This window comes from Sus scrofa, chromosome 1 (genome assembly GCF_054392235.1).
Source record: "Sus scrofa isolate SSC_HxYL_T2T_F1_AM1 chromosome 1, Sscrofa_HxYL_maternal_Yorkshire_Landrace_v2.0, whole genome shotgun sequence".
NCBI lineage: Eukaryota > Metazoa > Chordata > Mammalia > Artiodactyla > Suidae > Sus > Sus scrofa.
In genome coordinates, this window is record NC_139383.1 from 81,132,986 (window position 1) to 81,160,585 (window position 27,600).

The 27,600-nt window shown below is 36.8% G+C and overlaps 1 protein-coding gene across 12 annotated transcripts in view; it reads left to right on the top strand.

The window, feature by feature from the left end:
* LOC146406165 (uncharacterized) overlaps positions 1–27,600 on the top strand; it is an 888,277-nt gene that overhangs the window by 715,021 nt on the left and 145,656 nt on the right. For 5 of the 12 annotated variants that reach the window (XM_084963621.1, XM_084963680.1, XM_084963643.1 and 2 more), the window contains one exon: positions 23,423–27,322. The gene's annotated coding sequence lies outside the window, so the exon portion shown is untranslated. Of the gene's footprint in view, positions 1–21,550; positions 21,578–23,422; positions 27,323–27,600 lie in introns of those variants that run through there. The other 7 variants (XM_084963649.1, XM_084963632.1, XM_084963663.1 and 4 more) reach the window with 6 other exon arrangements.

Sequence of the window (27,600 nt, forward strand, 5' to 3'; positions counted from 1 at the left end):
CATTCTTTTTTTAGGTCAGAGAAGTTGGAAAGGCCCCCTTTACAGGTGAGTGGGAGGAAATCTTTTTGTTTTCTTTCTCTTTGTACTCTCTCAGCACTGCTCCAAGGCAAGTCCCTCTTAGGAAGTTGCACACCTGTGTCAGTAGGGCGAGAGCAATGATGATGGTAATGTCAGTCGCCTAAGTACCTAAAAAATTGATAAAAAAAATATATATATATCCTTCTTTCTGACATGAGAAACTGAGGAAAGAGGCACCGGTGGTTAAAACACATTGAGGGAATCTCTATTACTTTATTTTCTCTCGTCACATTTCCTCAAAACAGACCTAATCACAGAAAACTTAAAAGAACCTGGATGGCAAAACCCTCAGCTTTCTATGCAAAGCACCAAAATCAGTCCCCCGAAAGCTAAAATATCTGAGATAATTACACATATTTTGTGACACAATTCAGGAATATACCCCTATGTTGCCCTGGTTTAATTTTGAAAGAACATAAAGAATCTGAAATAATGGATCTCAAATTTCCCAAATAGGAGAAATATTTTGTCAGATGGATTGCATTTTTTCCCAATTCTCTTAAAAAATTTCTTTTATTTTAGTTGTTATAATGCTCTGTCAACTTCTACTTTAGAACAAAGTGACCCAGTCATACATATATACACATTCTTTTTCTCTTACTATCTTCTATTATGTTCTGTCTGTCACAAGTGACTGGATATATATAGTTCCCAGTGCTATACAACAGGCCCTCATTGCTTACCCATTCTAAATGTGACAGTTTGCATTTACTAACCCCAAACTCCCAGTCCACTCCCTCCCTTCCCCTCCCCGTTGGCAATAAAAAGTCTGTTCTCCACGTCCGTGAGTCTGTTTCTGTTTTGTAGATAGGGTCATCTGTGCTACATTTTAAATTCCACATATAGATGGTATCATAGGCTTTTGTCCCTTTCTGACTTCACGTAGTGTGAGAATCTCTAGTTGCATCCATGTTGCTGCAAATGGCATTGGTTTTTTCCCCCCATGGCTGAATAGTATTCCATTGTGTATATGTACTACTTCTTAATCCATTCATTTGTTGATGAACATTTAGGTTGTTTCCATGCCTTGGCTATTGTGAATAGTGCTGCTATGAAGAGAAGGGTGCATATATATTTTTGAATGAAAGAGTGTGATTGCTGGATCATACAGTAATTCTATATTTAGTTTTCTGAGGAACCTCTATACTGTTTGCTATGGTGGCAGTACCACTTTACATTGCCACCAACAGCGTAGGAGGGTTCCCTTTTCTCTACATCCTGTCCACCACTTGTTAATTGTAGACTTATTAATGACAGCCATTCTGACCAGTGTGAGGTGGTACCTCATTGTAGTTTTGATTTGCATTTTTCTAATAATTACTAATGTTGAGCATTTTGTCATATGCCTGTTGGCCATCTGTATGTCTTTAGAGAAATGTCTATTTAGGTCTTCTGACTATTTTTTAAATTGGGTTCTTTTATTGTTGTTGTTGTGTGTTGTTTGTATATTTTGGAGAATAAGCCCTTGTTATTTGTATAGTTTACAAATATTTTCTCCCGTTCCATAAGTTGTCTTTCCTCCATCCTTCTCTTCCTTCCTTCCTCCCTCCCTCCTTTCTTTTTGTAGTTTACTTTGCTGTTCAAAAGCTTAAGTTTAAGTTCTCTTGTTTTATTTTTGTTTTTATTTATATTGCCTTGGAAGACTCACCTAAGAAAACATTTGTACGGTTGATGTCAGAGAATGTTTTGCTTATGTTCTCTTCTAGGAGTTTTATGGTGTCTTATGTTTAAGTCTTTAAGCCATTTAGAGATTATTTTTGTGCATGGTGTAAGGGTGTGTTCTAGTTTCACTGATTTACATGCTGATGTCTTCACCACTTGCTGAAGAGACTGTCTTTTTCCTGTTTTATATTCTTACCTCCTTTGTCAAAGATTAATTGACCATAGGCATCTGGGTTTATTTCTGGGCTCTCTATTGTGTTCCATTGGTCCATATATCTGTTTTTGTACCAGTACCATACCGTCTTAATTACTGTGGCTTTGTAGTATTGTCTGAAATCTGAGAGAGTTATGCCTCCTGCTTGGTTTTTGTTCGTCAGGATTGCTTTGGCAATTCTGGGTCTTTTATGGTTCCATATAAATATTTGGATTGTTTTTTTCTAGTTCTGTGAAAAAAGTCATGGGTCATTTGACAGGAATCATATTAATATATAGATTGCTTTGGGTAGTATGGTCATTTTAACAATATTCTTCCAGTACAGGAGCATAGGATATCTTATATTGAGCTATGTTCCCTCTATACCCACTTTGGTAAGAATTTTTATCATGAATGGATGTTGGATTTTGCTAAATACTTTTTTCTTCATTGAAATGATCATGTGATTTTTTCTTTTGTTAATGTGGTCTATGACATGGATTGATTTGTGTATGTTGAACCATCCTTGTGAAATTGGGATGAATCCCATTAGGTCATGGTGTATGAGATTTTTTACGTGTTGTTGGATTTAGTTGGCTAAAATTCTGTTGAGAGGAGTTCCCGTCGTGGCGCAGTGGTTAACAAATCCGACTAGGAACCATGAGGTTGCAGGTTCGATCCCTGCCCTTGCTCAGGGGGTTAATGATCCGGTGTCGCAGTGAGCTGTGGTGTGGGTTGCAGACGCGGCTCGGATCCCATGTTGCTGTGGCTCTGGTGTAGGCTGGCAGCTCAGCTCCGATTAGACCCCTAGCCTGGGAACCTCCATATGCCGCGGGAGTGGCCCAAGAAATGGCAAAAAGACAAAAAAAAAAAAAAAAAAAAAAAAAATTCTGTTGAGAATTTTTGAGTCTATATCCATCAAAGTTATTGGCCTGTAATTTTCATTTTTGGTAGTATCTGTCTGGTTTTGGTATTAGGGTGATGATGCTTCATAGAATGTCTTTGGGAGTGTTCCTTCTTCTTCAGTCTTTAGGAAAAGTTTAAAAAGAACAGGTGTAAAGTTCTTCTTTGTATGTTTGGTAGAATTTGCCTGTGAAGCCATCTGGTCTTGGACTTTTGTTTGTAGGGAGTGTTTTTATGACATATTCAATTTCATTTCTAGTGATTGGTCTTTTCCAATTATCTATTTCCTTTTGATCCAGTTTTAGAGGCTGTGTTTCTAGAAAGTTGCACATTTCTTCTAGGTTGTCAAATTCACTGGTATATAATTGCTCATAGTATTCTGCTATGGGTTTTTTGTGTATTTTTGCAGTATCAGTTGATATTTCTTTTTAATATTTTGTTTATTTGGTTTCTCACTCTCTTCTTCTTGGTCTGAGCCTCGCCAGAGATTTGTCAATTTTGTTTACCCTTTCAAAGAATCAGCTCTTGGTTTTATTGATTTTTTTTCTATTTTTTTGTCTACATATATATTATCTCTCTAATCTTTATGGTCTTCTTCCCTCTGCTGACCTTAGATTTTGTCTGTTTTTCTTTTTCTAATTCTTTAACGTGGTAGGTTAGATTGTTGACTTGAGATTTTTCTTCTTTTTTGAGGAATTCCTTATCACTATGAACCTTCCTCTTAGAACTGCTTTTGTGGCATCCCATAGATTTTGTGTGATTGTTTTCATTGTCTTTTGAGGTATTTTTTAATTTGTTTTTTGATTTACTCTTTGACCTACTGGTTTTTAAGTAGCATGTTTACTCTTCATGTAGTCAGTTTTTCTCATTTCTATTCCTATAGTGGACTTCTAGTTTCATGCCACTGTGATCAGAGAAAATGCTTGAAATAATTTCTATACTCTAAAATTTGACAAGGTTAGTTTTGTGCCCCAGTATGTGTTCAACCCTAGAGAATGTTCTATGTACACTTTTGGGGAGTCATGTAATGTCCTATTAAGTCTATCTGTTCTATTGTGTTATTTAGGATCTCTGTTGTCTTAACTGATTTTCTGTTTCAAGGATATGTCCATTGATATAAGTGGGGTGTTAAAGTCTCCAACTATTACTATATAGCCATCAGTTTCTCCTTTTATGTCTGATAATATTTGTATTTATTTGTATGCTCCTGTATTAGGGCATATATATCTTTTATATATTTTATATCCTAAAGTATAATATCCTTTCCTTGAATTGATACTTTTAGCATTAGTGTCCTTCTTTGTCATTCTTTATGGTCTTTGTCTTATTTATGTATGTATTTATTTATGCTTTTTTTTTTTTTTTAAGGGCTGAACTGGGGCACATGAAAGTTCCCAGGCTAAGAGTCAAATTGGAGTGATAACCACAGCTATGCAGGATCTGAGCCACATATGTAACCTACAACACAGTTCACAGAAATGCTGGATCCTTAACCCACTAAGTGAAGCCAGGGATCGAACCTGCATCCTCATGGATGCTACTCAGGTTTGTAACCCACTGAGCCACGATGGGAACTCCCAATTTTTGGCCTTTGTGTTAAAGTCTATTTTTGTCCGATATAAATATTGCACTTATGTGTGCTTTACCATCATTTCCATTCACATGAAATATTATTCCATCCCCTCACTTACAATTTATATGTGTCCTTTGCCCTATGGTGGGTCTCTTGTAGACAGCATATTGCAGGCTCTTGCTTATTTATCTTTTTATCCAGTCTACTACTCTATGTATTTTGATTGAAGCATTCAGTCCATTGACATTTAAGGTAATTATTGATAGATACGTGTTTATTGCCATTTTAAACCTTGTTTTCCAGTTGATTTTATGTTTCTTCCTTATTCCTTTCTTTTTCTTTTTTTTTTTTTTGTTGGATGATTTCCTTTTATTTTATGCTTGTGACCCCCTTCTTTTTGATTTTTGTGAATGTATTGTTTGTTTTTGATTTGTAATTGCCCTGTTTTTCAAGTATGTTAACCCCTTCCTAAATCTGCCTTCTTTTGACTGATAGTTATAGAGGCTCCAACACATTCTAAAAGAAAAAAAAAAGTTTTTTCTTATTCTTCTTCCCCACATTTTATGATTTTGATGTCCATTTTTACATCTTCATTATATCCTGCTATTCCTTTTGTTTATCATTACTTTCACAAATAGGGTTTTTTTGTTTTTGATTTGTCTACTGGCTAATTTAAATGACTACTTTCCAGTTGTGATTTCCACCATCCTGTACCATCTTTTCTTACTTCTTTCCTATTTAGAGGAGACCTTTCAACATTTCTTTTAGAATGGGTATTGCTGTACTCTTTCAGTTTTTATTTGAGAAATTCTTTATTATTCCTCCTGTTTTAAGTGATAGTCTTGCTGAGTATTCTAGGCTGAAAATTTTTCCCTTTTAGAACTTTGAATATATCTCGCCATTCTCTTCTGGCCTGTAGCTTTTCTGTAGAGAAATCAGCCAATAGCCTCATTGAGGTTCCCTTATAAATAACTCTTTTTTTTTTTTTCTATTGTTGCCTTTATAATTCTCTCCTTATCTTTAACCTTTACCTGGGCCCTCTGTGCTTCCTGTGTCTGATATCTATCTAATTTCCCTCTTTAGATTTGGAAAGTTTTCAGTCATAACTTCTTAAAATATATCTTGAATATCCCTTTTTTCATTTTCTTTCTGGAATCCCTGTTATGCATATGGATTAGCCCATTTTATATTATTTCATACATCTCCTATATTGCTTTTATTTTCCTTTCACTCAGTTTTCTGTCTGCTGTCCTGATTGGGTGATTTCCATTATTCTGTCCTCAAGTCACTTATTCACTCCTCTGCATTATTCATTCTGCTGTTTAATAAATACCTGTAATGCAGCTTTTTGTCTCTGCAAAGCAAATTTCTAATTTTTTTCTGGGTTTCTCCTTATAGTTCTTAGTTTCTTTTTAAAGTATTCTGTTACTGTTCATATTCACTCTTAATTCCTTCAATATTTTCACTATCTTCTTTGTGAACTTGGTATCTTTGACTGCAGAGGTCTGTTTCATTGTTTGCTCCTTCAAGGGAATTCTCCTGTTCTTTTAACTGGGAATGGTTCTTGTGCTTCTTCATCTTGCTTATATTTTTATTATTCTGTTACTTTAGGAAAAATAATTCTCCACCATAGTCTGGAAGGCTATTTATATGTAGGAGCATCCTTCAGTAGCTTGTGGGAGCTTGGGGGCTTCCTTTTTTTTTTTTTTTGGCATAAGATCTGCTTTTGGCTTGGATGCTTGCTGTCTTTTTCCTCAGTGTATTCTGGCCATTATCCCTTTGATGGGGGTAGGCAGGTGTTCAGCCTACATATGATTCTAAGGAGGTGGAGTCAATGAGCAGTGCCTATAGCCAGTGCCTAGTTGCCAGCCCTTGGGAATGGTAAGGACCCATGGGGAGTGGGGACACAGGCTGCTCCCAGCTGCAATTCCCTGGGCAGTGGCCATGACTCTCAGGGAAGTGGGGGTGGCATCCACAGCCTGTGGCAGTGGCAATGGCAGAGTGTTTGCTTCCCAGCAGGGTGAAAGCTGGCATTAGTTGCAGGGCCCTCAATGGTGGTGACAACCCCTGAGGTGACTGGTGCTACAGGTAGTGCATGTTTATGGGACCTTTAATGGTGGTGGCTGTGCCTACCTCAAGAGTCAGATATGGCTGTGGCACTTTGCACCCACCATCAGAGCCTGCACAAGAGGCACCCGGCTGCCCTAGAGGCTGAACAGACTTAGAGTACAATTTTCCTCTGGTGGTCCCACCTGACTTTTTCTCCTCAACAATGGTGCCTGGCTTCTCCTGCAGGCCCAGGCCTTCTCACATATTCCTTGGGCTGTGGCACACCACTCCCCAGCCCTTGGTGCACTGCTCCCTAGCCCCCTCAGGCTGTTGCCACACATAGCCAACTTTAGTCTTCTTTCCAGAACTGACCTCTGTATCCATTCTCAGTACCTAGCCCCTGCCTGAGTGTCTCAGGCTGTAGTATCCTGAGCAGTGGTACCAATGGTCTATGCAACTTACTACTTTTCCCACCTCAGTCCAGCCACTGTGCTTTTTTCTGAGGACATGAGGTAAACCCCCCCCCCCCATTCCCCAGTCAGTTAGGTGGCCTCCCAGGGTGTGGGTTCCTTTCCTCTTTCATAGCTCTGTCTCAGGAGTGCTGGTCCCAGCCTAATTCCCTTTTCTCTCTTCTTTTCTTTTTTTTCTACCCCGTTTTGTTGACAGTTTCTCGCCGTTTCTGGAGATCTGTGCTCTTATGCCAAGGTTCAGTAGATGTTCTTTCATGAATCATTCTACATGTGTATGTTTCTTTCATTTTTTTATTTTATTTTTTGACATGTTTGTGAGAGAATGTGAGCGCCATGTCTTCCTCATCTGCTCTCTTGGTCCTGGCTTCAAAATGCTTAGTCTTAAAGGTAAGACTATAGATATGATTTCTTTCAACTGAAGCTTTGAAAATAGTTAATAGTCCTGAATCAACATGATATTCTCATTTAAAAGGCTGTGAGACATACCAATTTTGGGTGGTAAAATAGCTGTGGTGCCAATATTTTAAAATTAGATGCCAATCTATGAATAAGATTAATATCTACCTCAAAAAACAGAGGAGCTTGTCAAAAATGTGACAGTTCCTCATTTGTGGATTCACTGTCATCCATTTTTTAAAATTTATTCTCAAATATTTATTAAGCATCTACTGGTGCTTAGCAATGGGGATACATTTCTGAGTAAAATGGTAGTTCTTGTTAGTGTGGTGTTTACAGTTCAGTGTAAGAGCTTGTCATAACTTATATAGTCACTTAAATATAGTCCAAGCTCTGGTAAATACTCTAACAATAAAAATTGTTTAAGAGAGTAAAATTGGGAAGTTTATGTTGTGACCCCATGGCAATGAACCTGACTGGTACCCCTGAGGATATGGGTTCAATCCCCGGCCTTGTTCAGTGGGTTAAGGATCTGGCATTACCATGAGCTGTGACAAGTACCTGGAAATTATAAAAAATGGCAGAAATTCTATTAAAATATTCCCATCATGGCTCAGTGGTTAACGAACATGACTAGTATCCATTAGCATTCAGGTTTGATCCCTGGCCTCGCTCAGTGGATTAAGGATTTGGCATTGCTGTGAGCTCTGGTATAGGCTACAGACTCAGCTTGGATCTTGCATTGCTGTGGCTGTGGCATAGGCTGGCAGCTGAAGCTCTAATTTGAACCCTAGCCAGGGAACCTCCATATGCTGCAGGTACAGCCCTAAAAAGACCAAAAAAAGAAAAAAGAAAAAAAAAAAAAGAAAATGAAAGAGAGAGAATAAAATTAGGGCACTATCTGGCCTGGATGATCAGGTTAGACTTTCCTGAAGAAATGACATTTGGATTACCTCTAAGCATTAATAGCAAAGAGTGGAAATTACCAGGAAGAAAAGAGTCCAAGCAAAAGTTTAAAACACCATATGTAAGGACCACACGAAAAATTTAAGCATTTTGTGTCTGAGGTCCAGAAACAAAGCCAAAGGTGCAAGCTCAGAGAGAAAAGTGAACAGTGGCATTAAATGAGTCTTTAGAGGTAGGAAAGCTATGGACCAACTAGCTTGGTAGGCTGTGAAAAAGGTTTAGATATTGACATAAAAGCAATGGAAAACAATTTAATGAGTAATCAAATTAACTACGTGATCACATTTTTATTTTTGAAACAAATGGTTTCAAATGAGGAAAAATTAAATTAGGCAGAACAGTTAGGAAACCTGGCAAAGTATATAGATATCTTAGCACAGAAATGGAGTATTTGACATTGAAGAGAATATGGCAAACTTGAGTATGTTTAGAAAGTAAAATCAAAGGGGCTTAATGATAGATTAGGTATGGGGTGAAAGAGTAGGGGTTGTGAAGAATGACACTTAGGATTCTGGCTGAACCACATGGTTAATGGAATCCATTCACCCTATTTATTCAAATAAGAAGAGAGCCAGATTTGATGGATTAGGTCAGGATTTCTGTTTGGGATGTGAAGAGTTTAGAATAGTTTGGAAATTTTAAATTTTGCAGGTCATGAATTTATGGGTCTGAAGCTTGGAGATGAGTGTTTTAAAAAAGTTCATTTGGGAAATATTGAAGATGTAGACTTTTAAAAATAGGGTATAATTAACAATATAAAATTCCTTCAAGAATTCAAGTAGACAAAGACTGAAAATATCAAGGTGGTCATTGATAACATTTTTAAAAGCTGCAACTGGAGTGTATTTATTTCTTTGTAAGTAACAGGCAATGGTAAGTAGGAAGAAGGCGATTCAAATTTATAGAAATGTGTCTAGATAGCATGAAAGCATGAAAGACTCAATACACTGGTGACTATAGTTAATTCATATTGTAAACAGTCTACTTAATTTTTTTTCAGCAATGATTAACTTTTTTTTAGAGTACTGAGCTCATATATCTCTTTAAAGAAGACATTTGAGGGAAGGACAAAATATCTTTTGCAGTGATATGAATGTATCAAGGATCCTATATTCTTTTTCCAAAGAGCAGACATTAGGAAAGGCCATCTCATTGGAGGGACTCAGAAAACAGATGAATTTTATTTGCTGGCAGTTTTTATCTTTTTAAAGTCATTTTAAATTCCTGAGTGAGGGGGAATGCACTGACACATGGCCACGATTCCGGGGCCTAATTCACAATTCCATTGAGGACAAGGGAAGGAATGCATAATCTTACAGTGTAAAACTATCTACTTCATCACATAAAAACGCCAGTGAAAAAAGTTGGCAATGTTTTTTAGCACTAAAATGGTAACATCTGGGCATGTATGAGAAGTAGCAACATGAAAACAGCTTTCAAATCTTTACATCCTGAAATCAGACACCAGGCTGTACTGAGAAGGTAGTCATGGCCAGGATTTTTCATTGCTTATATAGAGTATCAAGAAGCAGTAGTTTTAAAGTACCTATTCAGGCTTTCCATCCACCACTTTCCTGTGCATCGTAACACTTTATAGTTTCTAAATGCAACTCAGAAAACTGCTTTCAACTTTGCAGTATAGAAAGATTGTGGAAATTCTTCACAAATTTCATGCACTGTGGTAAAATAAATATTAGTAATATTGCTTTGTTTAGATGTCATATTATTTTCAAGAGATTCTATTATTTATTTCCCAATTTGATTTTGAAACATAGAATACATGTTTTTACATGCTGTATGTTAAATGTCAGATGTTCAGGGAAGAGAATGGGGTAGTTTAGAGCAAACTTCATAAACAAACTTTCATTTCCATACAAAGAATATTTACTCATTATAATTACTTTGGAACTAAACACCTCGTTTTGCTTTTTCAAAATTTACGTCAATTGGCTTTATATCTCAAAATTTTTTTAGTATTAGTTAGCTTTGTTGTGTTACAAGCCCCTTTCCCCCTCTCAAGTGGTTTATAACATCCATTCTGCAAAAGCAACCTCTTTGTGGGACATGAATATCTTCACAGGAGAGAAGAGCAGGAACTGAGCCAAACCATGGACTAGTATTTGAAGCTTCCACTGAGACATGGCATTAAGTCACACCGGCTTACTTCCTATTGGCCAAAGAAATTCACAGTCAAGTCTGGGTACAGTGAAGCAGGAATGGGTATTCTTTCCACAGTTAGTCACATGGCAATGGACAGGGATATATAATCTCACTGAGAGAGCAGAGTGAACACTGTAAAGGTACAATTAAGGTCAGAATTGATGTTAAATGTTGTCATAATGTACTATACCTTCAATATATGGCCTCTTCAAATGAAAATATTTTTGAATGAAATATTCATTTAATTCATTATCACATTCAGAGATATGTACACAGATAGAAGTCAACATCTTTAAACTTTGGATTACAAATATCAAGGAGAATTAAAGCATAAACAATTGTTAAATAATCTCTACTCAAGCATAACAGGAAGAGAGAGGCAAATATACTCAGAGAATGAAAACATTGTTTTCAGGAAAAAATAATGAAAAAATAAGTTTCATAGTTAGAATGTGAATATTCACCCATTCCGAATTAACTTAGAGCAACAATCAAATCTCACTGAAATCATGACATACCATGATGTAAATTCCAACAATTTTTTTGACCATTTTACTCAGAAAAAAAAAAAAGAAATGCTAATAAGTATTTCATGATCACTGTAATTTCAGGTTGACTAATGATATGAAGCATGCAATTCTTAGAAGTACACAGGGATATACTCTAGGTATACCTTTAAGAATTTTACTGGTAAATGTTTAATTTTGTTTTGAATTTTCAACATCTCATTATTTTATGTTTAAGAAATAAATGAGGGCCTGTTATATATCAAGTATTTACAAAAATTGTTTAGGTAGTTTATTCAATAGTGCCCTATAAAAACTGGATCTCATTTGCAAATTTGCATTGAATTTGTTTTTATTTAAAATAAATGTCTCTTGTCCTTACATATATTTTAAGTTCACCCCTTTTAAAATCTTTTCATCTTGTAATATATATCTATTTCTAAAACATTTTCAAAATAACAGCCTTTTATTGTTCTTTTTTTTTTTTTTTTTTTTGCTTTTGCTTTTTAGGGGCCTGCCCCTGTGGCATATGGAAGTTCCCAGGCTGGGGGTTGAATCAGAGCTGTAACCTCTGGCCTACCTTACAGCCACAGCAACATGGGATCTGAGCCGCATCTGCGACTTATGCCACAGCTCATGGCAAAACCACATACTTAACCCACTGAGCAAGGCCAGGGATCGAACCTACATCTTCATGGATGCTAGTCAGATTCGTTTCCCCTGTAGCACAGTGGAAACTCCAGAATAACAGCCTTTAATACTAACAAAATAATGTGTGTGTGTGTATATATATATAATATGTATATATTATATATGTATATATGATATATGTATATCTGCAATATCAAATTGTTTATTATGGTTATTTGAGAGTAGACTGTGTGACAAGGAGGATCAAGCATTTTAAAATGTTTCTGTATTGATTTGAACAAGGAAAATTATTCATTTTAAAATAAATGCCTAATCCAAAAAGAGATTTCAGTACATAATTTTAAGTCAATATATTTATTTTATTTTTGTTTTTTTTCATTATAGCTGGTTTACAGTGTTCTGTCAAATTTCTACTGTATAGCATGGTGACCTAGTTACACATACACGTACACATTATTTTTTCGCACATTATCATGCTGCATCATAAGTGACTAGATACAGTTCCCAGTCCTACAGAGCATGATGTCATTGCTTATCTATTCCAAAGGCAATAGTCTGCATCTATTAAACACAAGCTCCTAAACCATCCCACCCCCTCCCCCTCCCCTTTGGAAACCACAAGTCTATTCTCCAAGTCCATGATTTTCTTTTCTGTGGAAAGTTTCATTTGTGCCATACATTAGATTCCAGATATAAGTGATATCATATGGTATTTGTCTTTCTCTTTCTGACTTACTTCACTCCGTACCAAGAGTCTCTAGTTCCATCCATGTTGCTGCAAATGGCATTACATTGTTCTTTTTTATGGCTGAGTAGCATTCTGTTGTGTATATATACCATTTCTTCCTAATCTAATCATCTGTCAATAGACATTTGGGTTGTTTCCATGTCTTGGCTATTGTGAGTAGTGCTGCAATGAACATGTGGGTGCATGTGTCTTTTTCAAGGAAAGTTTTGTCCAGATACATGCTCAAGAGTGGGATTCTTGTGTCATATGGTAGTTCTATGTATAGTTTTCTAAGGTACCTCCATACTGTTCTCCATAGTGGTTGCACCAGCTTACATTCCCACCAAAAGTGCAGGAGGGTTCCGTTTTCTCCACACCCCTTCTTTAGCATTTGTTATTTGTGGAGTTGTTAATGATGGCCATTCAGACTGGTGTGAGGTGGTATCTCATGGTAGTTTTGATTTGCATTTCTCTAATAATCAGGGATGTGGAGCATTTTTTCATGTGCTTGTTGGCCATCTGTATATCTTCCTTGGAGAAATGTCTATTCAGAGCTTTTGCACATTTTTCCATTGGGTTGTTGGCTTTTTTTTGCTGTTGAGTTGTATAAGTTGCTTGTATATTTTAGAGATTAAGCCCTTGTCAGTTGCATTTTGAAAGTATTTTCTCCCATTCTGTAAGTTGTCTTTTTGATTTTTTGGTTTCCTTTGCTGTGCAGAAGCCTGTCAGTTTGATTAGGTCCCATTGGTTTATTTTCACTCTTATTTCTGTTGTTTTGGGAGACTGACCTGAGAAAACATTCATAAGGTTGATGTCAGAGAATGTTTTGCCTATGTTCTCGACCAGGAGTTTGATGATGTCTTGTCTTAGATTTAGGTCTTTAAGACATTCTGAGTTTATTTTTGTGCATGGTGTGAGGGTGGGTTCTAGCTTCATTGATTTGTAGGCAGCTGCCCAGGTTTCCCAGCAATGCTTGCTGAATAGACCTTCTTTTTCCCATTTTATGTTCTTGCCTCCTTTGTCAAAGATTAATTGACTGTAGGTGTCTGGGTTTATTTCTGGGTTCTCTATTCTTTTCCATTGGTCTATATGTCTGTTTTGGTACCAGTACCACACTGTCTTGATGATTGTGGCTCTGTAATAGTGCCTGAAGTCTGGGAGAGTTGTGCCTCCTGCTTGGTTTTTGTTATTCAGAATTGCTTTGGTAATTCTGGGTCTTCTGTGGTTCCACATAAATGTTTGGATTGTTTGTTCTAGTTCTGTGAAAAATATCCTGGGTAATTTAATAGGGATTAAATTGAATCTGTAGGTTGCTTTGGGTAGTATGGCCATTTTTCCAGTATTAATTTTTCCAACCCAGGAGCATGGAGTATCTTTCCATTTCTTTACATCTTCTTTAATTTCCTTGATTAATGTTTTATAGTTATCAGCATATAAGTCTTTTACCTCCTTGGTCAGATGTATTCCCAGGTATTTGACTGTTTTGGGTACAATTTTGAAAGATATTGTATTTTTGTATTCCTTTTCTAATATTTCATTGTTAGTATATAGAAATGCAACTGCTTTCTGGATGTTTATCATATTCTGCTACCTAGCTGAATTTGTTGATCAGTTCAAGTAGTTTTTGGGTTGAGTCCTTAGGGTTTTCTATGTATAGTATCATGTCATCTGCATATAGTGACAGTTTTACCTTTTCCCTTCCTATTTGGATGCCTTTTATTTCTTTTGTTTGTCTGACTGCTGTGGCTAGGCCTTCCAATACTATGTTGAATAACAGTGGTGAGAGTGGGCATCCTTGTCTTGTTCCAGATTTTAGTGGGACGCTTTCAGCTTTTCTCCATTGAATATTGTATTTGCTATAGGTTTGTCGTAAATGGCTTTGATTATGTTAAGGTATGTTCCCTCTATACCCATTTTGGTAAGAGTTTTTATTATGAACAGATGTTGGACTTTGTCAAATGCTTTCTCTGCATCTATTGAGATGATCATGTGGTTTTTGACTTTTCTTTTGTTAACGTGGTGGATAATCTTTCCTAGTTTTACTCTGATTTTTAGTTCAGCATAGATTCTTGTGAATGTATTAAATTCCAATTTATTTACGCATTGTCTGTTATTCAGTGATAATCCTAGATTCAAATTCAAGGATGTTCAAAGATAAGTATAGACATACTTTTCTTTTATGGTAAAGTTTAACCTCAAATAGTTTCACTTGGTCTTGGTATTGTGAAGCTACCAATGTTATTTCAAGGGCACTATGTACATTTCTGAATATAAGCTATTTCAGAAGGAAAAGGGGGCATATCTAAGCAATTTTCTAACTACGAAAAATGTACACGTTTCTCAATTTTTCCTGTACTTACTTGGCATTACCTAAATCACTTGAGACAGTAATGTAATTAATTGTATTTATTCAAAATGCGCTAGAGTATTTTATCTAAAATTGTCATTTATGGAATATCTTTGCAGTTTCATTTTTTGGTAAAGAAAGCTTACTCTAAGCCCTTTTTTTTCCAATAGATTTTGTTGTGGACATATTCAAATTTATATAAGGAACCAAGGGTCTCCTGGGAAGAAAAGGAGTTTAAATTGGTAACCCTTTTCCTACAAACTCAAGGCTACTCTGTCCTTTGATTTTTCTCAAAGCTGGTGCCTGGCAAGAGTTATAGGTTTCAGCGTTCCCATCATGGCTCAGAAGAAATCCAACTAGGAACCTAGAATCCAACTAGGAACCATGAGGTTGTGGGTTCGATCCCTGGCCTTGCTCAGTGGGTTAAAGATCGCAGACATGGTGTAGGTTGCAGACATGGCTCGGATCTGGCGTTGCTGTGGCTGTGGTGTAGGCCAGCAGTAACAGCTCTGATTAGACTCCTAGCCTGGGAATCTCCATATGTCATGGGTGTGGCCCTCAAAAGACAAAAGACAAAAAAATAATCAAGTAAGAGTAATAAGTTTCAAGGTGGGCAGGATATACCTAAAGCACAAAGCTGATGGGTCATGGCTTAAAGTTTCTCAGGACACCAACATTTTCTCAAATGCATCATCCTGAGAGAAGGCAATGCTTAAGAGGACAGGTTGAGGAAAGGTGAGTTTTTTTTTTTTTTTTTTTTTTTTGTTTTTTTTTTTTTTTTTTTTTTTTTTTAAAGAGCTGCAGTTTGGGAAAAGTTCACTCTTGCCATTGGCTCAACTTTGATATTGGCAAAGTGTAACACTGGAAGATGACCAGTCCCACTTTGTACCTTGTGGGTCTGTGCAAGTCAGGATAAGCTTTCTTAGTTATTGAGGCAATAGACTGACGCTAAGTTTCACATCCCACCCCCCTTCTTTGGATGTAACATGAAGTGGTATAGGTGCTTCACCAAGAAGAACAGCAGCACCTGTGAACAGGGACCTCTTCTGACTATTCAGGGACCATGGTGGGCTCTTGTTGAGGCAGGTCATTTTGGAACAATGAGACTGATGTATGATTGCTAAATTCTCCAGATAAATGGGGGGGGGGGTCAAGCATTAAGTTCTTAGAAGGAACAAATAAAACTGATCCTGTGGATACAAGAAAGGATAGTGTGAATATGGGGGATTTCTAAGACATTGACATTGTGGGAGCTGATGAAGAGGAGGAGACTAGACTTCCTGCCAGATTGCTCAATGTTTCATGCACTGCAGTTTGAGGACTCTATTGTTTAGTAATTGGGGAGCAGACTGTTAGTGTCTCAAGATTTTTTTTTTTTTTTGTCTTTTTGACATTTTCTTGGGCCGCTCCCGCAGCATGTGGAGGTTCCCAGGCTAGGGATCGAATGGGAGCTGTAGCCACCAGCCTACGCCAGAGCCACAGCAATGCGGGATCCAAGCTGCGTCTGCAACCTACACCACAGCTCACGGCAACACCAGATCGTTAACCCACTGAGCAAGGGCAGGGACCGAACCCGCAACCTCATGGTTCCTAGTCGGGTTCGTTAACCACTGCGCCACAACGGGAACTCCCGTGTCTCAAGATTTTAGAGGAGCACTTCAATTAGGGAGTTATTTCACATAATTTTCAAAACAACCTCATCATGTAGAAACTTTTCTATCAGTACATATCTCTATTGTATACTGTGAGGAAACAAAATTTGAAGATGTTTTTATCTACCCTAAGGCTATAGAGCCAGCAGAAGTGCACAGTTGGTTTAAACCAGGTTTATCTGAGTCAAAGTGCCTTTTCCCCCAAAACCTCAAGGTAAAGAAAGTAAATTTTATTATAAATGAATTTCATTTTTTATTTAAGATTTTTATTTTTTCAATTGTAGTTGATTTACGGTGTTCTGTCAATTTCTACTGTATAGCAAAATGACGCAGTCATACATATATATTTTTTCTCACATTATTGTCCATCACATTCTATCACAAGTGACTAGATATATTTCCCTGTGCTATTCAGCACAATCTCATTGCTTACCCACTCCAAATGCAGTATTTTGCATCTATTAACCCCAAACTCCCAGTCCATCCCACTCCCTTCCCCTTGGCAACCACAAATATTATAAACATTTCAAATACTGAAATGTAAACTTTGACCAATAGAATGGCTTGCTTCAGAGTCTAGACCTTAATAAGCTGCAAAGCCAAAACAAGAAGACAGGTTTTTCCATAGCTGACATTACATCTCACTGGCTCTCCAAGTCATTTAAGTTATTTCCCATTTACTTAATGAAAAAGAACCTCAGGAAAATACTACACGATTCATTTAAGATCATTTGCCTCATAATCTTAGATTTTTGAAATCCAAAAATTTTCTAAGAATGAACACTGAGATATTCTCTATCGTCAAAAATTTATTAGATTTTTTTAGGCTACAGGAAAAATATGCTTGCACTCAAGTTCAGTTCTCTAGGATAGTGAAACTACAACTTTATCACATGCTCATCAGTGTTTCTTATATTCTTGAAGCATAGAAAGAGAATTATTAATCTTGTTGCGCTTGTGACAATTTATCTTCAAAAGACTGAAAGTGGTGTAAAGTTGTTCCAAAGATTAATCAACCTAGAGGGCAATTTTGGTTGCATTAGCAAAATTTCTGAAATAATTGATTTGGCTTAATGCTAATCTTTATTTATGAAAGCAGAAATTTAACAAAATATCAGGAACCTGGAAAATGTTTTAGACTTTGAAATATTTACAGGCATAAGTTTTTGAGAATATAGGATTAACACCTATAGTTAAAATACTTTTAATCCTGAGAGTTCGAAGAATTTTTTAATAAGAATGTTAATTAGTTATAAGCTATGAAGTATATTTATACTTAATGTCATATTAATGCATGTATTTTTAAAAATTTTCTTAAATTACTAATATTGCCAACTAATACAAAGTCTTTTAAATCATTTTTTATAGCAGGAAAGAATTAAATATAAAGACATTTGTTAAGACAGTTTTTGAGTTGCCAGTGAATAGATTTCATTTGGAAATTATTCCTCGTTTATGAATCAACATCTATTTTTTAATCACTTCAACTGAAATCTGTGTTAAATTAATTTCTAGAAAGAAGAACTTAGTCTGTACTCTGGCTGGCAGCCAAAATGTTTGGTAAGGTCACATCATATTGTTCTAATAAAAATTTTGCACCTTCTATAAAATGAGATCTAATTTTCTTTGACAAAATAAGACCTCAAAGTCACAGCAAAGTAGCCAGTTTGGAAGAATCAACTAATGTCCTCTGTTTATTCTTTCAGCAAACATTAATTAAGATTTACCTAAAAAAATAAGATTTAGTCCTGTCTTCACAAAGCACATAGTCTAATGAGAAGGTGAGTATATGGAAGGACAATTACAAAATAAAGCAGAAGTCCCTGTCAGGCAGCAAATCAAGGTGTGCCTTGTGTAATCTATGACAAAGGAGGCAAGAATACACAATGGAGAAAAGACAGCTTGTTCAATAAGTGGTGCTGGGAAAACTGGACAGCCACATGTAAAAGAATGAAATTAGAACACTCCCTAACACCATACACAAAAAGAAACTCAAAATGTATTAAAGGCTTAGATATAAGACTTGATACCATAAAACTCTTAGAAGAAAACATAGGCCAGACACTCTCTGACATAAAGAACAGCAATATCTTCTTGGATCCACCTCTTAGAGTAATGACAATAAAAACAAAAATAAACAAATGGGACCTAATCAAACTTAAAAGTTTCTGCACAGCAAAGGAAACACTAAACAATGAAAAGACAACCCACAGAATGAGAGAAAATATTTACAATGTATCTACTGACAAGGGATTAATCTCCAAAATTTATAAATACCTCCTACCGCTCCATACCAAAAAACCAAACAACCCCATCAAAAAATGCGCAGAAGATCTAATCTGACAATTCTCCAAAGAAGACATATGGATGGCCAAAAAACACATGAAAAGATGTTCCACATCACTCATCATTAGAGAAACGCAAATCAAAACCACTATGAGGTACCACCTTACACCAGCCAGAATAGCCATCATCAAAAAGTCTACAAACAGTAAGTGCTGGAGCGGGTATGGAGAAAAAGGAACCCTGTTACACTGTTGGTGGGAAGGTAAATTGGTGCAACCACTGTGGAAAACAGTATGGAGATTCCTCAGAAAACTAAAAATAGAACTACCATTCGATCCAGCAACCCCACTCCTGGGCATCTATCCAGAGAAAACCATGACTCAAAAAGACACATGTACTACAATATTCATTGCAGCACTATTTGCAATAGCCAAGACATGGAAACAACCTAAATGTCCATCAACAGAAGAGTGGATAAAGAAGACATGGTACATATACACAAAGGAATATTACTCAGCCATTAAAAGGAAAAAATGGCATTTTTAGCAACATGGATAGTCCTAGAAATTATCATGCTAAGTGGAGTCAGACAATGAGACCCCAACATCAAATGCTATCACTGACATGTGCAATCTGAAAAAAGGACACAATGAACTTTGCAGAGCAGATAGTGACTCACAGACTTTGAAAAACTTATGGTTTCCAAAGGAAACAGTTTGGGGTGGGGGGATTCACTGAGGGTTTGGGATGGAAATGCTATAAAATTTGGTTGTGATGATTGTTGTACACCTATAAATGTAATAAAGTTCATTAATTTTAAAAAAAAGTGTGCCTTGTGTGCTAAGGAACTGGACCTTTATCAATGGGAGGCATTAACTTTTTTTTTGTTTAATCGTTGGGAACTTTGGGGAGAATGGTTCAATACAGTGTAAGAGTAACAGGCCTGAAGGACTGAAATCAAGAGGATAATGATGGAGACTGTCCTCATACAGATGAAGAGCTCATCCAGGGCAGTGGTGGAAGGACTAATAGGATGATTCACTTTGAGAGATACTCTGAAGGATAGATTAACAGCATTTGGTGATAAGATATATAAAAGGGAAAAGAGGATGCAGTTAAAAATAATTGTTTTACTTTTATATCTTTATTAAAGTATGACTGTATTTTATATAATGTTGAGATCTGAAGAATACAGTTTGATGAGTTTTGAAAATGCAACTCAATAATTTACACTCTAATTGAGATAGGCTTAATCTCTATGCAACTCAACAGCAAAAAAGCCAACAACACAATGGAAAAATGGGAAAAAGACCTGAATAGACAATTCTCCTAGGAAGATATACAGATGGCCAACAAGCACATGAAAAAATGCTCAACATCCCTGATTATTAGAGAAATGCAAATCAAAACTACCATGAGATACCACCTCACACCAGTCAGATTGGCCATCATTAATAAGTCCACAAATAACAATTGCTGGAGGGGGTGTGGAGAAAAGGGAACTTTCCTTCACTGTTGGTGGGAATGTAAGCTGGTGCAACCACTATGGAGAACAGTATGGACGTACCTTAGAAAACTAACTGCCATATGACCCAGCAATCCCACTCTTGAGCATGTATCTGGACAAAACTTTCCTTAAAAAAGACACATGCACCCACATGTTCATTGCAGCACTATTCACAATAGCCAAGACATGGAAACAACTCAAATGTCTATTGACAGATGATTAGATTAGGAAGAAGTGGTGTATATATATATATAATGGAATACTGCTCAGCCATAAAAAAGAATGACATAATGCCATTTGCAGCAACATGAATGGAACTAGAGACTCTCATACTGAGTTAAGTCAGTCCGAAAGAGAAAGACAAAAACCATATGATATAACTGATATCTGGAACCTAATATAAGGCACAAATGAACCTTTTCACAGAAAAGAAAATCATGGATTTGGAGAACAGACTTGTGGTTGCCTCAGGAGAGGGGGAAGGAGTGGGATGGATTGGGAGCTGGAGTTAATGGATGCAAACTATTGCTTTTGGAGTGGATTAGCAATGAGATCCTGCTGTTAATTACTGAGAACTATGTCTAGTCACTTATGAGAGAGCATGATAATGGGAAAAAAAAGAATGTATACATGTATGCATAACTGGGTCACTATGCTGTACAATGGAAAAAAAATGTGGAAATAAAAAAAAAATAATAAGTTTAAAAAAGAGATATAATCCATTCCCATCTCCTCAGAAAGTTTCCTCATACTCTTTTTCTGCCCCTCACCTTCCATACTCTGATTTCTCTATCTTTGAGTTAGTTTGCTTTGATCTTTAATTTTGTGTGTGTGTGTGTCTAGCTTCTTTTTCACAGCATGTCTTTGAGATTAATTCCTCTTGGTGAATGTTCAAGTAGTTCATTATTTTTTATTGCTAAGTAGTCTTCTATTGTATAAATATACCATAGTTTGCATATCCATTTTTCTGTTAATGGGCATTTAGGTCACTGATAATATTTTTCGCTCTTTCCTCTGAGACTTACTGTTTGATTCATGGGTTATTTAGAAGTATATGTTTCAGTCTCCAAGTCTTTGGAGATTTTTTTTTTTAATGTTAGTTATGTTTAATTCAAATGTGATTTCGTTGTTTAATCAAAGAACAAACTGTGTATGATTTCATTTCTTTTTAAATTTGTCAAGCTTTGGTTTACAGCCCAGTGTATGGTCCAGCTTAGAATTTATTCTATGAGTGCTTGAAAAAAAAATGTTTATTCTGTTGTTGTTTACTGGGATACTCTACAGATATTGATTAAATTATTTTGTTAATGGTTTTGAATTCTCCTAAGTCCTTGCTAATTTTCTGTCAGTTGTTTTATCACTTGGTGAGAGAGAAGTATTGATGTCTCCAGTATAATTGTGGATTTCTCTATTACTCTTTCCAGGTCTATCACTTTTTAATATTAAAAAATGTAAGCATATTACTTTTTACTTCATATATTTTGTACCTCTGTTTGTAGCAAACACATTTAGGATTGCCACGTTCTCTTGGTAGATTTACATTTTTATTATATAATATTCCTCTCTGTCTCTGATAAAGTGTCTTTAGAGCAAATAAAGTTATCTGACTACTCTTGCTTTCTTTTGACTAATATTTGTTATATATATTCATAAATACGTACTCATTTAATGTTATATATTTGCATAAAACAAATATATATTTCCATCCTTTTTTAAACCAATCAATCTCATTATATTTGAAGTGAGTTCCTTGTAGACAGCATAAAGTTTATCATGTTTTTTATCCATTTTACCAATCTGCCTTTAACTATTGTATTTAGACCACTTGCATTTAATGTAATTACTGAAGTTTTAGAGTTTGAATTTACCATGTTATTTTTTTTTGTCTTGTTTAATCTCCCTCTCTGTGGATTACTTCAGATTACTTCAGGAGTTCCCACTGTGGCGCAGTGGTTGACGAATCCAACTGGGAACCATGAGGTTGCGGGTTCGGTCCCTGCCCTTGCTCAGTGGGTTAAGGATCCGGCATTGCCATGAGCTGTGGTGTAGGCTAAAGACTTGCTGTGGCTCTGGCGTAGGCTGGCGGCTACAGCTCCGATTCGACCCCTAGCCTGAGAACCTCCACATGCTGCGGGAGCAGCCCAAGAAAATGGCAAAAAGACAAAAAGACAAAAAGACAAAAAAAAAAAAAAAACAAAAACAAAAAACAGATTATTTCAGTTTTTTTTTTTTATTATTTAGAATTTTCTTGTGTTCTATGTATTCTGTTTTTCAGTGTATTTCTTTGCACAGCATTTATTTATATATTTATTTATCTTGTTTCCACACCCACAGCATGTGGAAGTTTTCACACCAGGGATAGAACTCATATTGTAGTTGAGGTCTGTGCCACAGCTGTAGCAGCAACACTGGGACCTTAATTTGCTATGTCACAAGGGAACTTCCTGTATAGCTTTTATAGTGGTTATTCCAGTTATTACATTATATACATACAATACAGTATACTTACATATACCACTTGAAGTGAAATGTGGAAAGCTTATTTCCCTCTATAGGTCTTTATTCTCAAATATTTATAATTATTTGAAATATTTTCTTTACATGTATTTAGAACTATTTAGTTTTCTTAAATTTAATAAAAATGTGTCTTGATTTGGGTTTATCTGAGTTGATTCAGTTTGCAGTTAACTTCTTGAATCTTTAGATTAATGTCTCTTGCCCAGTTTGGGAAGTTTTCAGGTACCATTTTTTGAATACTTTTTCAGTCCTTTTCTTATTCACCTTTTCTTTTAGACTCCAATGACATGAATTTTTGATATAGTCACCCTGATCACTTGTCTTTTTTAAATCAATTTTTTCTTTGTTGTTAAATTAGAGTAATATGTATTGTTCTATCTTATAATTCACTCTTCTTTCCTCTGTCCCTTCTTTACTGTTAACTCACCTGCTGATCTTTTGATTTCAGTTGTTATGTTTTTCAGTTCTAAAATTTCCATTTTTAAAAATATATTGTTAATTTATGGGGACTATTCACTGAAGTTTCCTAATTTTTTATTTGTTAAAAGTATGTCTCTAAATCCTCACTGAAGCATTTTTAACATGACCATTTATAAAAAACATTTGTCTGATAATTCTAACATATTTGGTTTTTTTGTTTTGTTTTGTTTTGTTTTGCTTTGCTTTTGGTATTAGCATTTAGTGCTTATTTTTTCTCCTTAATTTTGAGATTTTGCTGGTTCTTGGTACGATGAGTGAATTTTTTTTCTTTTTTTTTTTTTTTTTTTTTTTTTTGGCAGTGCCCATGGCTTAAGGAGGTTCCTGACCAGGGATCAAACCTGCATCACAGAAGTACGCTTGGCTGCTGCAATGACAACACTGGATCTTTAACCTGCTGCATGACAATGGAACTCTGATAGTGAGTTTTGATTGAAACCTTGACACTTTTGTATTATATTATAAAATTCTGCATCTTATGTAAATCTTCAGTTTTAGCTGGCTTCCTCTACAACTTCTCTAGCCCAGGAAGGTGGGTGCCACTTTGTTATTGCTGGGTGGCAATAAAAGTCCCGGTTCCCCACTTAGCTTCTACTGACATATGAAAAGAGGTGTCCCACATTACTGCTGGGTGGGGGTGGGAGCTTAGGTGCCCAAGGTGGTTTCTACTGACACAACAGAAGAGATGGCCTTTTAACCACTGGATGATTGTGATTAGGCCTTCTCAAACACCATCCCAGTGGAGAGAAAAGGATACCTTGTTACTGCCAGATGGAAGTGGAAGTCCAGATTTTTCATGTGATCCCCAGTGGCTGGTGGGGCTGAAAGGTGGGGAGGCAGTGAAGGTCTTGTCAACAGGAATGAAATTCTCAGCTCCCTTCCTTGTCTTCCCCGAAACTACCACAGAAGTTATCTGGAGCATCTCAGTGCAGCCTCCTGAGGGTTCAAGTTTAGGCTTCCTGCCTGGCTTTTGCTGGCATCAATGGGTGGGTATGGAACCATACCTTTTTCTGTAGGGTTTGGTAAAAAGTTTTATATCTTGCTGCACTGCCCATTTCTTGGTCCTTTGACTAGAGAGTAGAGTTGGTCGGGGATTTTTTTCTCTGTGACTGTTGATATTTCTGAGTTGCTAGTTTCTTCAATTGCATAGGATATGTGAGACATAAAGAAAATCCAGGAGAATTCACCATTATGTCCCTAGACAGCTGCTCTTTTCTCCACCTTTCAGAATCATCTTGTGTTTCTTCTATATTTGGGGTCCAAGGGTTTTAGCTGTACTGAATTTTCTTGAAGCAGACATTCTAGCTTGTTCTTTTTTAATCTTTCATTTTTCTTCTAAGATTACCATATCTGTTCACCAATTATTTACATCTTTTCTTGCATATTTGAGAACATTTTTATAATAGCTGTATAAAATCCATGTACATTAACCCCAAAGAATGGGTTTTCTGGAGGTTAAACTCTATTAATTTTATTCTTGATTGTATGTCATTTTATTTACTTGCTTCTTTGTATTTCCTATGCTTAAAAAAAATGGTACTGGATGGTTTATGTAGAACAATGATACAGGTATAGAAATAATTTGTGTTCTTTTCACTACAAAGAGCTCATTTCTCTGTCTTGCACCTCAGCTGAGCAGCAGATCATTCATCTGGGACTGAGGCCTAGCCCTAAGAAGATTAACCTAATTCTTGTTAACCCAACCCTTAGCATTCCATGCTGCTACTGCTGCTGAGAGACCATCCTCACTGGCCTTCACAGTGTGTTAACCTGAAGCCAGAAGTCTTGTTGAGCCAAAATATTATCTTTGATGATGCAGTTTCAGACACTAGGAAATTGGGTGAGGCTGTCCATATTATTTCTCTTCTTCAATTCTAATTTTATTGCCCTTTTCTCAGCAAAACTGGGATAAGTATAGATAGGTGTAATACCACCCAAAATATTGCTGCATTTGGGCATACTGCAGACTTCAGTCTTTCCCATCTGTCCCTGTCATCACCACTAGCTTGGCTGGCCTCTTTTAGACCCAGTAAAGTGACTGTTTTTGGCATGTCTTCTCATCCATCTGTCTGAAAGACATGGAATTTTCTCTCACTTGTGCTGTGAAGGGATTTAAGGTCTGTTAATCAGTTCATAACGATTTCTCCAAAGAAGAAAGTAAAGGTCTCCCTGGGTCTTTTGAATCATTAATAGTTGTTTTATTCATTGTGTTACATTGTTTATTCTTTTTTTTTCCTCATATATTAGTTTGCTTGTGAGGAGCAAGTTTGTGAACAAAGATGTTGAATTTGAGGTACCTGAGTGTTTCAGGTGGAGAAACACCTCATGTGGGTAGACATGCCATCCTACTCTGAAGCCAAGCACAGGTGTAGGAAGCTATGGGAAGGCTCATTTGGGAGCTGGCAATAAGACTATGAATTATGGAATATTTTAAAATTCCTTTTTTTTAACAGAAGGTATTCTGCAGTATTACCAATAAGACTGTACACCATAAATAGAACTTATACACTTTTATGCTTCAGATAATAGAGTATGGTAGAAACACTCTACATCTATTTGAAAACACCTGTAAAACTTTTTTTTCTATCAAAATGGAGATATTTATTTAAGACAATGAATATGATCTTTTGATTCTCTCTTGAAACAAATTAGCTACGACATAGGAGGCACTTCTTTTTCTCAGAGAGTATGAAGGTTGGAGCGGGGTGGAGGGAGAACAGAGCCAGGCTGGTGTGGATGGAAAAGAAATGGAAGATGCGGACAGAGAAGCACATCTGGCTGTATGCATGACATAGACAATAAAAACCACAGAAGCCAGAATTCAAAACTTCAGTGAGAGGTGGAAGGAACAATTCTGTATTTGATAAGAAACACTATTGAAAAAAAAGAAAAGGTAGAGTGAAAGGTTAAAAAAAGAGAAAAATAACAAGGAACAAAGCAGACCCTTATATGTGACAAAGTGCACCTCACTTGGCGCCAATATTTGAGAAAGACAAAACCAAGGTCAAGTTCTCAGTGTTGTGTGGGGCCAGACATCCCAGGGAGGCTCATACACTTCCCAGGTGTGCAGGATGAGCTCTTGGTTACTCTATACTCAACCAAAGACTCCGGGGAGGATCTTTGTGTTATGTCTGTATTCAGAATTGAGGTTCACTTGGTCACTGAGACTTAAGCATTTCCTCCCAACATATAAGAGCTGTAAACGAACTCCAACAGGTGCCTGTGGGGCGCTGCTGATGACAGTGTCGAAGCCACTGCCTGTAGGGAGGGACACATGGCTCAGTTCATGGTTGTTGTGCAGAGAGGAGAGCGTGGACAGGTTTGAAGAGCACTGGCTGCCTTCTCATCCTTATCCTCTGGGGCCCCCAGGAGGCTCATTCCCTGGCCGGTCTAGGCAGCCTAAAACATGGTCTGTTAGGCTTCATCAGCATCAGTGCCTGGGATTGAGCCCATGTGTACTTGGGCTCACAGCCCCTGCCCCCATCTACCAGTTCCCAGGTAGCTCTGCTTTATCAGGAGGCTAAAGCCCACACCTGCAGACCCCAGCTCTCGACCTTTCTGAGAGGGTCTCTAGCAAATCCCTTACAATGTTGCCCAACTCCATCGCCTCCTGCCAGCACAGCAGGCTGTGGCTTCTCACACACAAGCCGTGTTTGACCCTGGACAGCTCATGCTCTGTGGATGTGACCCATCTTCATTTGGGGAGGGGTCCAGATGATGTTTGTGGAGAACCCACAAACTGCATCTCAAGCCTAATCATATTACGGGCAGGAATTATCGATGCATCTGGGACTTCCACAATTTTCAAAGCTGGGGGTGGACACTCCACAGAACTCCACAGATCTTTATTTAGTGGCCACACCCATGGCATTTGGAAGTTCCTAGGCCAGGGACTGAATCCTAGCTGTGGCTGTGACCTAACACTGAAGCAGTGCCAGGTGGGGATCATTTGATCCCAGGCATATCTCTTCAGTGACCCAAAGCACTTTAGTCAGATTCTTAGTTCACTGGGCCACAGTGGGAACTCCTCTCTCCATTATCTTTAAAATCTCCTTTTTCAGGTTATTTCCATAATCCTTTAAATATCCTCAAATCTTCCCCATCTAAAACTAAAAAAAAAAAAAAAAAAAAAAAAAGAGTTTTCCCTTATTATCATGACTTTGTTCCTGTCAGATGAACCCTTTAAATATGTAAAAACAAAACTCTGGAAAAAATTATATAAAAGACCTACCTGAAGACACTGGAGAGTAAGAAAATCAAGGCAGTATTGTAGGAGCATTAACATTTAGAAAAAGAGGAGCATGGAGTAAGTTTTCACTTTTTATCTTTTTTCTTTTCCAAGAGGTTAGCTAGAACTTAGATAGAAACCCATGTTTTACTATCATGGAGAATTACAGGACAGATTTCACTGCAAACATAGATACCAGAAATTGAGGTGTCAATCTCAGAAATGAGAGATCAAGTGAGGGGGAACCCAAAT